This window comes from Copadichromis virginalis, linkage group LG13, assembly GCF_057382275.1.
Source record: "Copadichromis virginalis isolate Kocher_CV1m ecotype Utaka linkage group LG13, C_Virginalis_male_GT1.1, whole genome shotgun sequence".
In the NCBI taxonomy this organism is placed as follows: domain Eukaryota; kingdom Metazoa; phylum Chordata; class Actinopteri; order Cichliformes; family Cichlidae; genus Copadichromis; species Copadichromis virginalis.
Window position 1 is genome coordinate 31,098,493 of NC_140630.1, and position 19,335 is coordinate 31,117,827.

Sequence of the window (19,335 nt, forward strand, 5' to 3'; positions counted from 1 at the left end):
TAATGGTATGTAAGAGTAATAATCAGAAAGAACCACAGGCTTGCATGGCACTGCTTGGTAGCCAGTGACAGGTCAGCTTCATGGACTAATATTTTGTGTCTGTGTATTTTTACTAACATGTTTAATATTGTTTATGCTTGATCTTGACACCAATATGCATGTAAACAGGTGATGGCAACTTTTTCTTTAGTTTAACGACTTTTTGTCAAACAAACTGGCAGGCCTACTGGTTATAAAATGTCTTCAAGCTATCTTACGGTTAATATGTTGTAAAACCTTTTATCTGCTTGAGTTCTCTTGTAGGTGTCCTCAGCTCAACAGTAATAACAGCAAAAGGAGGGCTTAAAAATGTGACATCAATGTACGCAATGCTGTTCCTTCACCTGTTAATTAGCTGTATGTCTTGTAACTGCATTATAATACATGTCTTCAGATGGATTACAGATGTAACGCTTTAAATTGACTGGGCGATATGAGGAAATCTAATATCACAATAATTTCTGTTGTATCACAATACACGATATATATAAAAATATGTTTAAATAATCTCAATTTTTCCTACTTTGAATACAAAAAATCTGAATGAATTGAAATGTTTTATTTTAACCATTTTTAACTATCAGTTGCCCACAGAGGTTTTTCACTAATGACAATACTGTCACAGTAAATCTCCTTCTGTGGTCAACACAGGACCTTTAACAAACAAAAGATCATAGCAGCAAAAAAGTACATCAAGCAAGAATTCAAGAGAAAAATAAAACCATCTAAATTAAAATGGTGCTTATAACATGTAAAAATGGTAAAATAAAAAATGTGATGGCCTCAAATTACAGAAACAAAAGTCTAGATAGTGACTATTAAAACAACTGGCCAAGAACATTCACAGGTATCACAGCTGGTTTATTTAATGTGGGCTTTTTTGCGGGGAAATGCTGACATGCAGAGTTTAAAACATTCTTCATTTTGCAGTGGATGATTATTCAGCTGGTGGGATAATTTCGTGGTACTGCTACCTTTAGCGACTATCCGATCTTTAAGTGATGACCTGATAACCCTGCTTCTGGGTCCAAACTACTCTGCGTTTATTAAGGCTGTTGTGTTTTTAACATGTTTTAATGCTTTGTATCTTTTTCTGTTTAATCTCAACAAGCCCCTAAAAACAGTCAGCGATCACTGTCGGCCTCTCTCGGTTTTTATTACCACTGTTCATTTTAAAGCTCAGTTTTTAAAACCTTACGATGTAACTACAGCCTAGGCCATGCAGCAGTATATTAATGGCTAACCTCGTATTGTGGATGGATTATCTCAGTTGTTCTCCAGACTGAAGTTTGGTCCATTTAGAGCATCCTGCCATGAAACTGCTTTTGTCCCTAACCATCGGGAACATTCACATTAACTTTTATCGAGTGGAAACAAAGTTAGTGTTCATCCTCCTCCAGCTTCACTGTGCTAATCTGTTTATAGTATGCAAACCATAGCTGTGTAGCTAGTCACCACGTAGCACATCATTAAATACCAGCTAGCCCAACTTCAGTAACCCTACAAATGTCATTACTGTTTAGTTTTCTGTCTTCATTAATGTCGGAAGCAATAGCAGAGCTATGCGTTTTAATTTTTCAACTCTCAGTGATGCCGCAGTGTTAATTTGACTTTGGATCTGAAGCAGAGGTTGGACCTGAAAACGGCTAATGATGTCAGACTTAAAGACCAGATAGTTTCACGGCATGTTTTGCAAATTATGCATTTTGTTCAACGTCCTCCTTATGAAATTTTTTTTTTGTATTGTTGTATTTCCTCGCTTGTCTATCTGGGACAAATATAAATAGTATTCTCAGCGCAATGTGCCAGGTAGAAAATTTTCCTTTTGGGAGGTGGGATTAATGATGCATTCACAGAAAAAACTCACAGTGAATGAATGCAGACAGCTTCATATTTCCATGTCAATTTATACTTGATGGTTACAATAAAGTCATTTTAACCATCGTGCGTGGAAAAACTTGTGATACATCGAGTATATTCGATATATCGCCCACCCCTGTGAAATAGAAACAGCAACCAGCAATCCTTTAAACTTCTCCTTTATCATAAGGGGTCACCACAGCAGGTCTGCATGTTTGACTTGGAGTTTTATGGTGGATGCTTTTCCTGAGAAGATCCCAAATTTGTGTGTCCAGCTGAAAATGAACCACTGACCTTTCACCTGCCATTTAACTGTGCAAACCACTACACTACACTTCTTTTTAGTTTGTTTCAAAGGAGCCAGTGAGCAGACTTGAGCAACAGATTTCAAGGATTTTTGAAAGCCTTCCATTCAAGCATAGAAACAGCACCTAACGCAAGGGATGTCCAGTAGTATTGTGTCTACACAACGTTAGCAAAAAACTAATCATTAACCAATATTCAATTCTGTCTCAAACAATTTAAATCCATAAAAGCATAATTTGTCTGCATCTCTTTAGCTGAATCTATAAAAATTGCAAATATAACAGTCTGAAATGGTGTCACTGAAAGGGTGGCTCGGAAGCAGATGATTTGCTCCTAAACTCCTGGATCACCCCCCCCCCCAAAAAAAAAAAAAAAAACAGAAACAGAAACAGCTACTACACTACAGCTATGTGTAGAACATGGTGGAGGCTCTGTTATGGTTTGAGATCGCATTTCAGCAAATGGTGTTAGGGATCTATTAGCAAAAACTACCATCAGAGTTTGATTCTTCAACAAATGCTTCATTTTTGGTTCATTTTTCATCGTGACAAGGATCCCAAATACACTGTCCATGCATTAAAAGCACACCTGGATAGAAAACATATAAAGGAGCACTATCATTCCACACTATTTCAGTATATTCAGACCTGAATATTACTGAAATAGTGTGGAATTTGGAGAGAGACAAAAGACAGCTAGCATCCAACGAAGAGCTTTGGAATGCCCTTTATGAAGCCTGGACAACTATTCCTGCAGACTACTTAAAGAAATGACAAGAATGCTTGCATGAAGGTTCAGGCTACATTAGAATGCACTGTTATGCAAGATGGTAAATTCTAGTGGGGGAGTATCAGAGAGGGTTATGTTTTCTTTTCATTTTACTTAGCACTTTAGGTGACCCAAAGCATTTCTGGATTTCCTTAACCCTGAAATCAAACATTAAACTAGTTTTTGTGAAAATGATGTACAACCAAACTGTCCTCACTTTCCAAAAAGGGCCACCATCTGAAGGTCCAAAATTGAAAAAGGATAGTAGTGCAACAACAAACATACACAGTCTCCTCCATCCCCTCTATTTCTCCCTTCCTGTGTCCGGTCAGAGTAATGGATGGCATATCTGTTGCTTACTCATGCATACAGCTGACAAATTGTCCCTCTCTGATCACAGCCCTGCTGCTGTGTGATTTGTGAAAGACAGCACACGACAAGATGAGTCGGCAGCTCAGATTGAAAAAGGGCACCGGGGATACAGACAAACTAGTCCAAAAAGGTGCATTTGAAGAAAATTATATATCTGAGGGCTTACGGGCCGCCGGAGTGCGGATGAGCTGCTTCTGTGGGTGAGTGCATGCACATGTGAGTAAGATTACAGATACGTGAGACGTGTTTTTTTGCAATGACCTTGGTGTGGTGGAAAATTTTCATCTCAGTACATGTGTATGATGGTATACAAATTCACACAAAAAGCTTCGCAACAAGGGCAGAATCTCTAAGATGCACATAAACCATAATGCGTGACTTTTGGAGACTGGATTTACATGTAAGACAGGCCACATATTGTGCACCAGCCCCTATTTAAAGTGTATGATATGACCCAAATACAGTCCAGCAGTCCCTGCTTACAGTGTAATTTAACCCACATACTACTCGCTGCTCCCTGGACCTGGTATCATAATATGAACCTTGGTGTTCATCTGAACAATAGACTGGACTGGACTCATAACTCAGACGCCCTCTACAGGAAAGGGCAGAGCAGGCTGTACCTGCTGCGGAGACTCAGGTCGTTTGGAGTGGAGGGCCCACTCCTGAAGAAATTCTATGACTCTGTTGTGACTTCTGCTATCTTTTATGGCGTGGTCTGCTGGGGTGGCAGCATCTCTGCTGGGGACAGGAAGAGACTGAACAGGGTGATCCGAAGGGCCAGCTCTGTTCTAGGATGCCCTCTGGACCCAGTGGAGGTGGTGAGTGACAGGAGAACGGCGGCTAAGCTGTCATCCCTGATGGACAACATCTCCCACCCCATGCAGCAGACTGTGACAGCACTGAGCAGCTCCTTCAGTGGGAGACTGCGGCACCCACGGTGTGGGACGGAGAGATTTCGCAGGTCTTTCCTCCCCACTGCTGTCAGACTCCATAATAAAGACTTTAACTGATCAAGCACACACATCCATACATATGCAATAATACTAAGTGCAATAATCCTTTCTGTCATCGTTGTATTTTTACTCAGTTGTATATAGTATTTGTATTCTATTTTTATCTTATTGTATATTTATTTTATTTTATTCTACTGTATATAGTATTTAATTTTATTCTATTCTGTACAGTTGTGTACTGTATTTATTCTTATTGTATTCTAATTTTTGCCTCATAACTTTTGCACTGTCCACTTCCTGCTGTGACAAAACAAATTTTCCACGTGTGGGACTAATAAAGGTTATCTTATCTTATAACCCACATTCTTGCAAGCACACTCTAATCCTGTCCCTGTTGCTGGCAGTTTTGTGCATACGCTAAACAAACTGTCCCAGGTTAAATCTTAAAAATCTAAATATTTCATAAAAGTTTAAGTTTGCATGAAAATAAAAGAGAATGCAACCATGTTAACCGGCTACCACATTTATAAGATCAAGTAATTTAACTTCAACTAAAGGCTGCTAAATGAATCCTTTTGTCAAAAGTTTATCAAATCCTTCCTTCTGAATTTAAAAAGTTGTGTTTTTTTTTGCCCTGGTTCGCTGAGTCTGCATCTTTAGTACAAAGAACACTGCTTTATTTTACTTGATCAGATCTAGAATTTTCCAGGGCAGCAGTTAAAGTTATATTGGTCCAATTGTCATAGAAATTTGGCCAAATCTGGCTGACTGACAGCGTTGGCTCAGAGTCAAATAGGTGGAGTATCTTTCCTCAGCCCAGTGTAAAATCTCTGGGTCAGGGATGTCAAACTCATGTTATCTGTTTGATAAAATGTTCGATCTTAAGTGGCCTGAACCAGTGAAACTCCCCTTTCTGTTAGTGTAAAGAACTTTAACTACACATTTAACAGGGATATTTTAATACAATTTCAACAGTACATCAGTTTCTCTATAGCGAAATGCTGCTGTCAATAAAAGAAATTTATCCGGATATGACTCTTTGGGCTTAAAATTGTAAGAAGTAAATGTGTAAAATTACAATTTTACAGAAAATGTTCTGATAGCTCATTGCTCAGACTGAAAGACTGAAATGGAAAGTTTTTGTTAATTCACAGAAAATGTCCTTTTTTAAAAGAAAAAAAAATTCATTGTAAAAACAGAAAATTCTTTAGCAGATAGTGAGCAAACAGGAATTTCTAGATCATTAAATGCTTTGGTGTAGTATGAATGACCGTGGGGAAGGTCTTTATCAGTAGGGACACCTATAAAAATAAAAATACAGTCCAAAATTGATTAACTTTTTCCAAAGCTGTCCAGAAGGCCAGATTAGACTCTTTGGTGAGACAATTCTGACCCTGGACCTTATGTTTGACACCCCTGCTTTAGTCCAGCATGTATGAAACTAGAGAGGGAAAAAGAAAATGCACCAAAGCAGGTACAGCTGCACACTGTGTGCTGCTGTGACTGAGACGTGTGCCTTTTTATTTATCAACTTAGATCTTCTCATGTGGAATGAAGTGACTGACTAGTATAAGAACAAGATTTTTGTCACACAACCTTTAACAGCAAAGGTAAACTGATACTTTTGACACAATAAAGTCTCCAGTCATCACTCCAAAACAGTGGTCCCAGCTCTTAATGTGAAACACGTTTGCTGGTCATAGAATTTCACTCACCAAAGTTGTAGGACAAACCTCTCAGAGGGGCTGTACCTCACAGTCAACCACATTATTTCAGACAGTTCCATTTAAAAAATCCTACGAAAGACAACAAAAGGACAAATATGATCAAGAGGTCCAGTTTGGTCATGTGAATTAGCAGAGGTGATGCTTACCAGCCACCAATTTGGAGAACACCTCTCAATGAAAGCAGACACTGCACTAAATTCAATCCAAATGGATGTCTTATAACGAAATTCACAGTTCTTGCGTTGGGGGAAATTAGCTATAGAGACCAAATGTTTGTTTTTACCAGTCTTATTGCTTGGTGGAAAAAAGGTGTAAGAAAGATTCACTTCTTGGTAAAGGTTTATTTGGGACCAGTTGCAGAATATACACACAGAACCCTCTAATGTGCACCTGAAATGGTAGGAACGTAAAAAAGATATGCTTTAAGGGTCCAACAGTGCACTTGGATGTTATATGGCCATTACATCACTGCATTTCTTCCAACCATTAGAACCTAACTGGTGGACTTGTGTTTCAAGGATTGAATGTTTAAGTACAAACTTCAACTTAAAGTATTTACTAGCAACAAAAGGAATCATATATAGGTGTTTTAAGCATCTTTCAATCTTTAGAAACGAACGTGTCCTGTGTACTAAGTAAGTCAGCACAATACTGACCCAACGTTGTGAACATAATTACAGCCTAATCATCTGGCACAAAAGCCAAAAAGAAGCTTATGTTCCTAATGTGATCCTTAAAATCATAGGCCAACGCAGTCAAGCTTCCATAAATTAGCCTACTTTATGACGAGCCGTGAGCCATTAGGAGGAAGGGGGAAAAAAATCAAAGAGTGAAAGATAAAGAAAATAAAGGGGAGAAGGTACAAAGGGGCAGGAGTGGGGGTGAACGAGGCCTTTGCTAATTCAGAACACTAGTCGGAGCATTGTGCCAAGTCTGCCTCCCCTCTGAACCCCCCGCCTCCCTCCTTCCAACCTCTTCTCTTTCTTTCAAAGGGCCAAGGGGAGGCTGCAGCTTTCTAGTCATAAACATCTCTCGGGTAGGTCTGCACTGGGCCTTTGCCACTTTACATATTTGCTTATTTGAGAAAAAAAGCAGAACGAAAAAAGAAAGCTATTCTGGCTCAAAATCTGCTTCTCTCTCACCCTCTTTCATTCTCTGTCTGATCATTCCTCAAGGCCAGAGTTGAGGCTGTGATAGAGATTAGGACAGCAGCGCTACTGACAGGGCAGCTAAATCTACACCGGCTGACAAACCTGGCAGTCGCAGTGTTTGGAGAACGGTTGTTAAAAAAGAATCAGAGGGGGGGGGGGGGGGTTGACTAATAGCGAAAAGAGAGAAAAAGAAAGAGAGAGATGAGGGTCAGGAAATGGAGCATTTTGAAGGGGGCCAAAATGGTTGATTAGGGAGACTGATCAGTCCTGATTTAAGGCAGATGTAGGGCTCTCGCACGGTTGATTTAGCTTTACTAAAAGAATGTGTGCATTCCTGCATGTGTGTATACATTAGCAGCAAGTACTGTACATCATGCATGTGTGGCTGTTTAAGGCTGACTAAACAATCTGTGTACACAAGAGGGTGTGAGTGGTGCGCAGCCCATAGGGACTCTCGCAGACAAACAGTCTACACTTGCAAAGTGCTGAATTCACAACACTTCAAGAGCTACCACTTTCCTGTGGCGAAACCACACGGCAGTAGTCGCCACTGTCGGACACAATATGGTGTCCATATGCCCATGATGACATCCAGATGACTTGATTCAAGGGAACTTCACGGCAAGGAGTCGTGTTGGGTCTGATTAAACCACTCGAGCAGGGCACATTTAAAGGACAAGTCCACAGCTTTGTCTTGGACCAATAAGGTTTCCATATGTGGAAATGTAGGAATGTGATTCCAGTAACAGAGATGGCAGATCTTGACTTGTGACATGTAATACAGGAATACAGCAGAACGATGTAACTTATATATGTCGGATAGTTTATCACAGCCTTTCCCAAAGATGAGAGTGCAGCGGCGTCCTTAAAAGGAGACAGAAGATCCCACAGGCCCAATCTTAAATCTGCGCTCTAATCAAATTACAAGAGAACTTCATGGATTTCCTTGAAATTCTTATTTTAAAAAATGCAAATAACACAGGCTGCTGGCTATAAATTGCTAATGCGACCCAGTCAAATGCAAAGTGTTAAGGGCAACGTGTGACTCGCTTACCACTGGGACACAAACTTCAATAGAAGAGCAGTAAATTTTGGTCAGAGTATTGAGTAACATCCAACTAACCAGGGTTTTACTTCACTTTTTATAGAAATAAATACATTTATTACATATGAAAACGTATAAATTTTTGATCACTTTCAAACTGAATTTGTGTTATTACTGGAGCCCACCTGCAGTACCTTCACAATCCTTAACTTAACGAAACATAAAAGCTCAGTCTTAGTGGTTGGGTTCGCATTATGTTAACACGCCACAGTTTTTCAGCATGCCGCTGAAACGAGACACAACCCTAACCTTAGATAGGTCGTCTTTCTTTTTAACACTCCACTCCAGGCACCTGTCATGGTGACAAGCAGTGTTGGGCAAGTTACTTTGAAAAAGTAATTAATTATAGTTTCTAGTTACTTCTTCAAAAAAGTAAATCAGTTAGTAATGGAGTAATAAATTACTTGAAAAGTAACTATTGCGTTACTTTAAACAAAAAAAAAACATTGGCCATTTTTTACTATTTTTGATTTTACCCTTAAAAACTATTTACTTTGCCTGGTTTGGTATCATCCTTTTCAGCACAACCTCACGTGTCTGAATTAGAGACGCACCGATCTGATATTACGTATCGGTATCGGTCCGATACTGACCTAAATTACTGGATGGGATATCAGAGAGAAATAAAAAATGTAATCCGATCCGTTAAATATCAAAAAAGCACCTCACAAAACTTGTGACATGGCCTCATAACCGTAGCACGTCGGAGCAGTATGCGTCACGTGATAGAACCTGTCGGTGGTCTGGTTGAGCATTTGGAGCCGGCATTTCATCTTCGACAAAGTTATCCCCGACAGAAGTAAAGCAAGTGTGTAAGTTCATCTCTGAATATTTGTAAAGCATTCCCACATTAAGCTTAACAACAGATATATGGAGCGACTGCCTCTTCTCTCTCCCTCCCTCTCCTGCTGCTACTTCAATCGTCAAACTGATCAATGATCAGCTGATCGGCTTTTCTGTCGCGAGTCCGTCTCTTTGCTTGTTTATCGCCCACTTCGTGCCAGAAAGAGGAAACCAGCGGCTGAACAACAGCAGCACGTTTAAGCTTGATAAGCTGTTAGAATTTATTTAATATTACTTTCTACACCAGGATCTTTTTCTACGTAGCTGACAGCTGGTAACTGTGCAGGGGCGGATCTAGCAAAGTTCAGCCAGGGGGGCCGATAGGGCATGAACAGGGAAAAGGGGGCACAGAAACATACTTTTCTTTCTTATTCTCATTTAAAATGTGTTGCTTTTAATAAATAATTATCCAAATCTTACACCCAAAGTTTTAATCTGATGAAAAATGTATAGAAGTCCATTACTGTATATAGTAACTATTAGGTCTAATATACCCCAGTAAGCTACAGTACGTTTTCCATCTGTGCAGTCTGCAATTCTGTTGAAGAAAGATGTTGAATCTATTTAATTATTCTTGAAAAATAATTGAGTTCTGTGCATTTTTTTCCCACACTGCATCAAATTAAAGCTGATTACGGCGATTAAGCATCACGAGGTGGAGGGTGGGTGGTTCCCTATTTTTTTTAGAACCCTATTAGTTAGGTTGCTTAATAATAATAATAATAATAATAATAATAATAATAATAAAGTACTCTTTAAAATACCAGAATAGGGAGGATGGAGTAGGTTTAAGTTTATTAGATTGATCAGTATTGCTGAACTATGAAATATTTTGAGTGCAGTGTATTTTTTGCATACAGGTATAACAGAATAGCTTTAGTGTTTGTGTTTTTGTAACTTGAGTATGAACTTATACAAGCAAGATATTAAAAAAAACATTTTTATTGATTAAAAAACACACGATATCGGATTCATATCGGTATCGGCAGATATCCAAATTTATGATATTGGTATCGGACATAAAAAAGTGGTATCGTGCCATCTCTAGTCTGAATTAACAGTTATGTTTTCATTTTGACACACTGTATTAACACAACTGATCTAAAATCAGACAAAAAACATAAAATCCAAGTAGAAAAAGTTATATTTTTTACTGTAACAACCACAAACATGTTTAATGAATCATGTTTCATAACTTTAAATGCAAATATAAATGGTCAATTTTAAAATCATACGCACAAGTTTTGCAAACAACAAAGTTATTTGTAGCCATTTACCTTTTACCCTTTTTTTTAAAATAACCATTTCAAACTGTTTATGTAACAATCAGCTGTTCTGCATTCAATAAGATGCCACACAAACTATTTCTGCCGCTCCAAAAAAATAATTTCTGTCCACTATAAAGGAGAACATCACAGCCTGATACCTGCAGGTCTGACAGCAGCAGGTGTATCACTGCTCCTGTTTTTTTTACCTGGAGACAGCAGTCGCCTCATTGTTCTGACACACAACACAAAACTATCCACAACACTGCACACTAACTACACAAGAAAACACATTAACTACACACTCCAAACATGCTAAACGTCACAAATCTCTCACATCTCAAAATTCGCTCTCTCTTTATCTGTTGTTTATCTTTCTCTCTCTCTCTCTCTCACTGTCACTCCTAAAACGTCCCCCTCTTCCCAGTGTCATGTTACCATATCATTTTTGATTGGTCGACATGGTGCATTTTCCCACCAACACCAAAGGGCTGGGTTTTTTTGTTTTGTTTTTTTATTTTTTGGGTCATAAGCAGAGAGTGCTTGCTAGCGCTGTCCTTAGACAGTAAACGTGACGAAACTATTGAGGAAAAAACGCTGCGTATATATTGTTTATCATGACTCTGGTTTTACGTGGCCTATCAACACAATTTATAAACTGGTATATATCACCTTGTTGCCTTGTCATCTTGAAGTGGTCATGTGATTGGCTTACCACGACTACTTTATTCTTCCTCAGTCAAACAGCAGCACTCATGCAACTGTTTTGCCCCCTAGCTCCAGGAGTTGTGCCAAAAAGTGATCGTCTGCCAGAAAGTGATCGTCTGCCAGAAAGTGATTGCCGCTGTCGGGAGACACAGGCACAGCTGCTCAAAGCTGTAGCGCCCAGATTTCTTACACCTACTTCCGTGCAAGTGATATAAGATGCGGTAAGCTGAACACAGCTTCAACCGTCTGTTTGTTGAAAAATAGTAACGCGACCGCATTTTCTTGTTAGTAACGGTAACGGCGTTGTAACAATAGGAATAGTAATTAGTTAGATTACTCGTTACTGAAAAAAGTAACGCCGTTAGTAAAGCCATTACTTGTAATCCCGTTATTTCCATCACTGGTGACAAGGTACCCCATTCTCCCACCAGCTGTAATTTAACATGCTGTTAAACTAAATTCAGTAACTACATTACAGTTACAATTAGGTTCTTCAGTTATCTGAACACCAGTTGGATAGAAAGTTTTAAAAAAAAGTTTTAAAAAAATGCTTTCTTTCTGCATATTTGCGGAAGAGATGGAAAATGCTGGAGTGGTCTACAGCTGAGTTATGGACATTACTTTTATTTGAATTGCACAAAAGGACAAGAGCACAATGATAATGTGCAAACGGTGTCCAGAATAGAAACAAATACTGCTAACACAGCATCAGCTCTGTGCAAACTTGCAGAGAGATCATGCTAACACAAAGCTAACCAAGAACCCAGAATGATTTTAAACTTGAGTCCATGCAGAACCCCAGCCCAGCAGCAAGAGTCTGATCTTCAGCAGGTAACAAAGGCACTATGAGGCTTGCAGCCTCTGTTTCTTCCTGTTTATGTTCCTAGAGTAGAATCACTGTAGCGACCTTTTTGAAATCTCTTTGAGCTGGTTTTCTACTTTGCTGTGTGTTATCCAGTTTGTGTTCCTGCATTAATGCAAAAAGAAAGATTGTTAAGTGTTAAATCTTGGTATGTGGAGTTGTAGCCTGATTATCACAATGCATTTCAGGTCATTTTACAGTGTTACAAGAAAGTAATGTAATAAATAGTGTAACTAATTGCTTTCTCCAACAAGTAATTAAGTAGTATCGGCTATTAGTTTTAAGGAAACTAATCAGTAATGGGTAATAGTTATTACTCGTTAGTTTCTTTGGGTAATGACCCCAACACTGCCCACCACACAACAAAAACTGCTAAAGAAGGAACAGGACTAAGAGGCCAAGGCACTGTCCCAGCTCCAAATTTCCCAAGTCTCAGGCTGACTCAGTATCTCCCAAATGCGCCAAAATAAACCAATACACCTGAGGCTCTGCCCTTTAAAGCACATGACACAAAAAGTCTGCTGCCAAGATGCTGGTGCTAGACAAGTGGTACACCGCAAAATTCCCTTGGCCGAGCGCTGAGGTATTTAGGTGGAATGACACGAACAGGAAGGTTGTTTTAATGTTGTGGCCACATAGATGACGGTTCCCTAATATGCAGAAAATTATTGTTTCTTTGATGATACCTTAAAGTGGTTAATGCATCATTTATAGTCCTGGATTGTTGTCCATTTGTATAGTTCTTTTGCCATGCATGCACAGTCATTCATTCAGAACGTACGGGGGTCCTCCTTGGGCTCTTGTGGTCTGTGGGGCTCTAGATGTCTGGCGCCTGGATCCCCTCCATGCCTGCTTCATGTCCTGGGGGGCAGGGCTACGGCTCCCCACACCTGCTATTAGATAGTTACATTGAGAAACCTTTTGAATACAAGCACGCTTACACACACAGGTGTCCACACAGGCATTCACCTGTTTGTACTCACAGACACAGTATCTTGGTTGGCCTCTAAACATTTAGTGCGTTGTCGGTCTTGTGTGCTGCTCAGTAACATTCAATATTTATTTTGTATTGAAACTTATGCTTATGTTGGTTGTTGCTGTGGTTTCCCTACTTTTTTCTTCTCTGTCTGGTGATCAAACAGATTTTTTGTGTCTTTTCTCTCTTTCTCTTCTCCTCGGTTTTCCTTTCCCTCGCCTTCTGTTGAGTCTCTTCCCAACCCCTCTTTTTTTCATCTTTCTCTTTCCCGTCCACTGGTCCTGTCCATTCTGACTGTAATAACTTAAAAGTAAAATAAATTAATAAATAATAAAGGTTGAACAAAATATGACAATCAAATGCATTTTTCTTGGCCTTTGGGCAATAATTCTGATTGCTACAGTGCCAGACAGGACAGGTAAAAAAAAAAAAAAAAGAAAGAAAGTCACCAGCATTTAGCCCAATAAAAATCCTTTTCGACTATTGAAAAAATATAAGTGTGTTTCACAGATAATGGCTGCAATGGGTAATCTTAAATGTTTCATTCGACTACCAAAAAGTTTATATTTTGCACAACTTCTGTGTTGTCTGCAGGCGGTACTAAAATAAATGACAAACAAAAGCACAAATATAAGCAAGAGTAGCTGAAACAGATGATTTTCCAACACTGTATGCTGTGACAGAGTGTACCTAAAGCATGTAGATGTGGATCTGCAAATCACCATGCTGGCACTTTAATGTATTTCACTCAATTTATTACGTTCTCACTGTGGCCTTTGCTGTATACCTTCATTTCCAGGTGTGTTTCTGAATGTATCTTAGGCAAACTTTACTTGTACTGTATGTTTTTAAACTTATTTCACAGAGCTCATCCTCCAGTTGTAATCTCAGATCACCAATGACTTATCTGCTGTATGACCCCAGCATATTGACAGAAATGAGAAGAAAAGCTTTTGTGCGTTCTTTTCCACATACTTGGAACCGTTTGTAGAGGGAAATGAAATTAAAGACCTTGGTTTCCTTTACTCAATAGGCATTTGTAAACTCCACAGTAAATGACTTTTCACAGATTTTAGTTCAGTTTAGCTTTCTTAATACTGGCAGTTTTTCTGTGCTGTCTATTTTCTTGCAGCCTCCATACATTTACCTCTAATGCTGCTATGCAGGCCTGGCCTCCTGTAGGAAAAAAAGATTGCTAACCTCACTGCTTAAAAGTATTAAATTAGATTAAAATATCTATATGAGGTTCCAACAGTCAGAGTTGGGTCAGTAACAAATCTCTTCAACGTGTTTCGGCAGAGAGACACAACTGTGCGCTTATTTAAGACAGAGGAGATTTCATGTTAAGATGAATGTAACTTTGGAAGATACTCAGTTGGATTATTACCTTTAGATAAGAGTTTGAATCAATACTGAGCCTTTCTGTACCTTGGAGGACATTTTGAAGTCTCAGTGGATGAACTCATTCGTGCCTATTATACACAGCTAAACCGGAAAGTAAGTGTGTAAGTTTTGGGGGGGTTTCACTGAAATATATTAAACCAAAAAAACCCTGATCTCCTGACTGCTTTTCTTGCAGTAATATAATGTTAGCAATGTTATCCTGTCCCCAGGTCTTAGCAATGAACTTGGCAAGTACAAGATTATCATTGCTGGGGTGATAATAGTTAAGAGAAAGAAAGACCCACAGTGCATATGTTCAGTCTTAACATTGGAAATAGTCTTTTGACCGACTTGCTAACAACTGTCTTACAAATCATTGGATAATAAGACAATGTTCAAAAATTTTTAGGAGCTTTGTGTCAGCAGACCTAGGCTCTAATAAACCAAAGTTATCCATATCACTTTAACACAATGAATGCTCATCAAAAGCAGTATTGCCGCAACAATATGCAAAATGCTAGTCTGATGCGGTTTGCATTTATTATACATAGCAGCAATTTCTATGATAATGTAAAACAACAGAGGATTGTAGCCCACCAGATCATTCACAGGCAAAACCAAACCACTCTAATAAGTATAATTTGTGTGTTTGTGCATCTCTCTGTGTGCTTCTTCTCACCCTAGATTGTGTATTGTCAGTCTGTGCGTCTGTCTTTCTGCTTCTCTACACCCACTACCTCACAGTTGCAGATTAGGATGCTTAGCGCTCACCGCAGGGCGAGCTAATCACCAAGGAAAGCAAGCAGTTAAGGAGGGGAGGGGGTCGGAAAGAAAAGGAAAGGGGAGTGGTGCTTAAGTGCCCTCCACCCCACCTCCCCATCCAACCATCCGACCCTTGCCAATCCTGCCTCCATACTGCCCGCAGGGCATCGTCACGGTTGCAGCGGTGTGAAAGTAATCTTCCAGTGACACTTTTCTGCTTTTCTTTTCTCCTTTTTTCTTTTTGTATTTATTTTTCATATGGGCTGGGATCGGGGTCACTGTCAACAGCCTCCTTCCTGAACCCCCCCACCACCACCACCATCACCTCTCTAAAACATGCAAACATGCCCCCAGAGAAGGCAACTCCAAGTGTTGTGTACAAACACAGCAGTGGCAAAATTCCTTCCATCCCTCGCCTCTAAAAATACTTCCCCACAATGCATCTGATAATAGGTTTATGCAACGATGCACCAGCACGTGGTAATGTTTCCAGCCCTACATCAGCTGATGGAGGAAAAAATTACACATGCAAAACTGTTGAGCTGCAGCATGCAAAACACCTGAAATCTGGAGAAATATTGGGATTAATCGGGTTTTAGGGGATAAAGATGGTGCATGTCTATGACTTGCTGTCAACAGATAACAGGCATTCACATTTCTAACCCTCAACAGAGGGTCACTAACATGCAGCTTCATTAAACAGATGGACATTGTGGTCGTAGCAACTGTTACAGGTGCAGATACATACACAGCAAAAGTGTACGGTGACTAAGCAATTTTTTTTTTTAGTTTTACTTTTGTTATTTTGAAAAGTGTTTTCCATAGATGACATGTTTGTGTTTATGTCACCGGCTTTATGGTCTCATACAAATACAGGCAGCTTTTTATATATATTAGTTGGTTAATTCAGTTTAAGGCCAAAATGTCTAGTTATTAATAGACATGAAAAACGATCCCTTCCTTCATGCTTGTAAAGAAACTAGCACAATCTAAATGCTAAAACAAATCTTTAATTTAAAATAGTTCATTTAAATCAGTTTTTTAGTTTTTTTGCAAGTTTATTTGTGTTACATTATGTCCACATACTGAGGGGCATAGCTGTACAGGTTTTTTCATCAGTAATTTAATTATGGAAAACATCAATGGCAGATACTCACAGGACTATTACAATGACTCCTAGTCAGTGTTCATGTTCAGGTTACTATTAAAACGTTCAGTGTAACTAAGCCGTGTGTGAGGTAGAGCAATGCAACAGAAACAGGGATTTCTGTCTTATGACACGTCATTATAAGTACTCCACAATTTCATAGTGAGATTTTCTCAAAGATGAGTTTGCATGAAATTAATTAACCAAAAGGAAACAAAGTAGTAAACCTGCATTAAGTTACTTCCATTCCTTAGGTTCAGCACACAAACAAATATATTTGTATTACGATGAATAAACTGGTCAGTTTTCATGTTCAAAATGTTGTTCAAATATTAAGCTGTACTTCCAATAGCAGTGCAGTGTAACCCACGATGTGCACATGTAGTTTTAACATTGTAAAAAAAAAAAAGAATCCAGGCCAGTCAGAGCAATATTTTCTAAATTTATTCATCAGATTTGCTAAACTAAAACTGTATCATGAGCATTCCACTTCAAACAAGGCAGCGCTCTTTTGGCTTTAATAAACTGAAAGTTCCAATGACTTTTTCTCTTTAACTACTGAACACTTCAATAAAAACCAAGTGAGTATGCATCATTGCTCTGAAGTTGTTTGAAGCAGCAACCTTCATCAGATTTCAGAGTGCAAAATTGAGTTCCTGATCACCAATGAAGTCAGCAGAATTTTGGATTCAATTAGTAATAATTTGTATTTACAATATATTTTAAATGTATCTACACAGAGCAAAAAAGGCAGCCCTGTGTTTATTGCCTAAATTGGCCCCACTGCTAAGGTTTTAATTTTGCACAAACATCCCAAAGATATGTTTTATGCACATTAGTCAAATTAACAAAAATTTTAAAAATTAAACAAATGCTTATGTTATCCGATTAAGATGGCATCTGTGAACAATAATAAAGCAGTGTTAGAACATGTCACCCACAGCATGGCAGAGACAGCGTTGGACATATACACTCATCGTTGCTAATCTCAATTAATTGCTGCAGGTCACTTAGCGGTACGCACCAACGATAAGATGCTGAGCTTCACGGGGCGAAATGCAGCAAAGGAGAGAAAACAAACGAGAGAGAGGGGTCGCGGGGGAGCTCGACCTCTGGCCGCACGCTGCACTGAATAACAATGGCAAAACCACCTGTTTATTGTAAGTTATTCTCTGTGCTTGTTTGAATTGGCAGGTGGCTGAGAATTTATCTCTTCGCTGAGCACAATGAGGAGCAGTGTGTCTACGCATGTGTCGGTAAGCAGAAGGTAGCACTCCAGACAAAAGGAAAAGAGCCAGATTTAAGAGCAGTGTCGCTCAGTGTGCGCCAAGCGTCTCCATAAATCCTAATACACATTCCACATTCCCTGTGGAACTGAAAAAAAAAAGAGAGAGAGAGAGAGAGGGGGCTGCAAAGAAAGGGAGGGAATGAATGTGTTTTCTTCTTATCTATCTGTCTTTCACTCTCTTTTCCCGGTGAGAGAGACAGAAGGGAATAAATGGCTCCCCCTCTCCTCTCCTCTCTCCTCGGTATGGGCTGACAGCGCAGCAGATGGTGGTTTAAGCAGTGAATTTATGAGCACCACAATCTTAATGTTGCAGAAAGAAAAGAAAAGGACTCGCATCAAACGCCACTGACAAATGCACTTGCTAATATTAATGCACTCCTCATTCATCCAATATGCTGCCTAATTGCCTTTCTGTACACAGTAATATGGCACCTGCTGCTCAAGTCCGGCGTCAGGAGAGGGGAGATCGAGGAGAGGGGGTGGCGTTGGTGGGGTGGGGTGGTGAAAGTGTCCCTCACTCTCTCTTTCCATCTTTCTCTCTCCCTTTTTTTTCTGTGATGGATGCAAGGCTGTGGATCATGCGCCAGACCTGTCAGTGTTCCTAATTAAAATTTTATACTTACAGGCTCGGGAAGAAAAAAAAGGTGGAAAGCACTCAGTAAACAATCAGTTATGAGAAGAGAGGAAGAGAGAGGCCATCACAGACACATCCACGCAATGCGACACACACACCAGCTTTAAATACAGCACAACACACTGAAAATCCTTGGACTTTATTACAAGCCGCCTCACCCGCAGATCAAACCCGAAAGGCCTGAAAGAAGCCACCCACCTTTGCTCTAAGGTCTTTCATGAGCTCACGTGTGCCACCTTTCAAGCATCAGTGTACCGAAACCTGAAGGGAAGTTAAAAAACAATCGTGTCCAGATTGGTAGATTTGTACCGCGTGTGGCGCTTGTGCTTGCTGGGTTCTCATCATTAAACATTCAAACTATTATTTCGATCAAAAGTCAATTGAAACCAATCGATACGGTGCGATTGCGCAGATATTATGAATTATTCAGAGCTGACATCTTTCACATTATCCCCGTCAGGTTGTAAAAATACAATCATTACTAGAAGCTCCCCCTTTTCCCGGTATCAACTTTCTTTTGTGTTGTTATTTTATTCCCTCTGTTCTCTCCTGGAATCATCTAAAATGTTTTGCTTTTTGTTTGGAAAGTCAGACAGACGAAAATCATCATTTTTTTTGTGCTTTGCATCATGTTTGGGGGACCCATCTGGGGCCTGTGTTAGCCCCCTATAGCCTCACCATTATCTGCCCTCCAGCTGCTGTTAAATGCACTAAATTGTAAAATAATGAGTTTGTAAATTGCACGCAATTACGGATGCAAATTGAATAAATCCTCCAAACTATAGATTGTCCTTTCTCCTCACATCAGTGCTTAATTGATGCACGTTTGATGGAGAGTAGCAGGTATTTCCTTGAGCGCTGGGGTGAGAAACTGAAAATGCATTTTTGCTGTGTGTGGCGTCGGAGTGCTGTGAAAAGATGAATTGTGATTTGATGGAACAGAGCGTGCCAGTTTGTGCAACGAGGAGTGCGGCGCGCAAAGCCGGTGGCTCGGCGAGTGATCAAGGAGGGCAGCAAATTAGATGTACTGTAAAGCGATAGGGGTCAGGCCCGTGGATGTAAAACTCAGATGAACGTTATTTCCACTGTAAATAAGGACACACATTGTTATGCTCTACAATAAATATATAAATAAAATTCTCTAAACAGTACTTAACAAAGACATCAAAAACATTCAATCAGG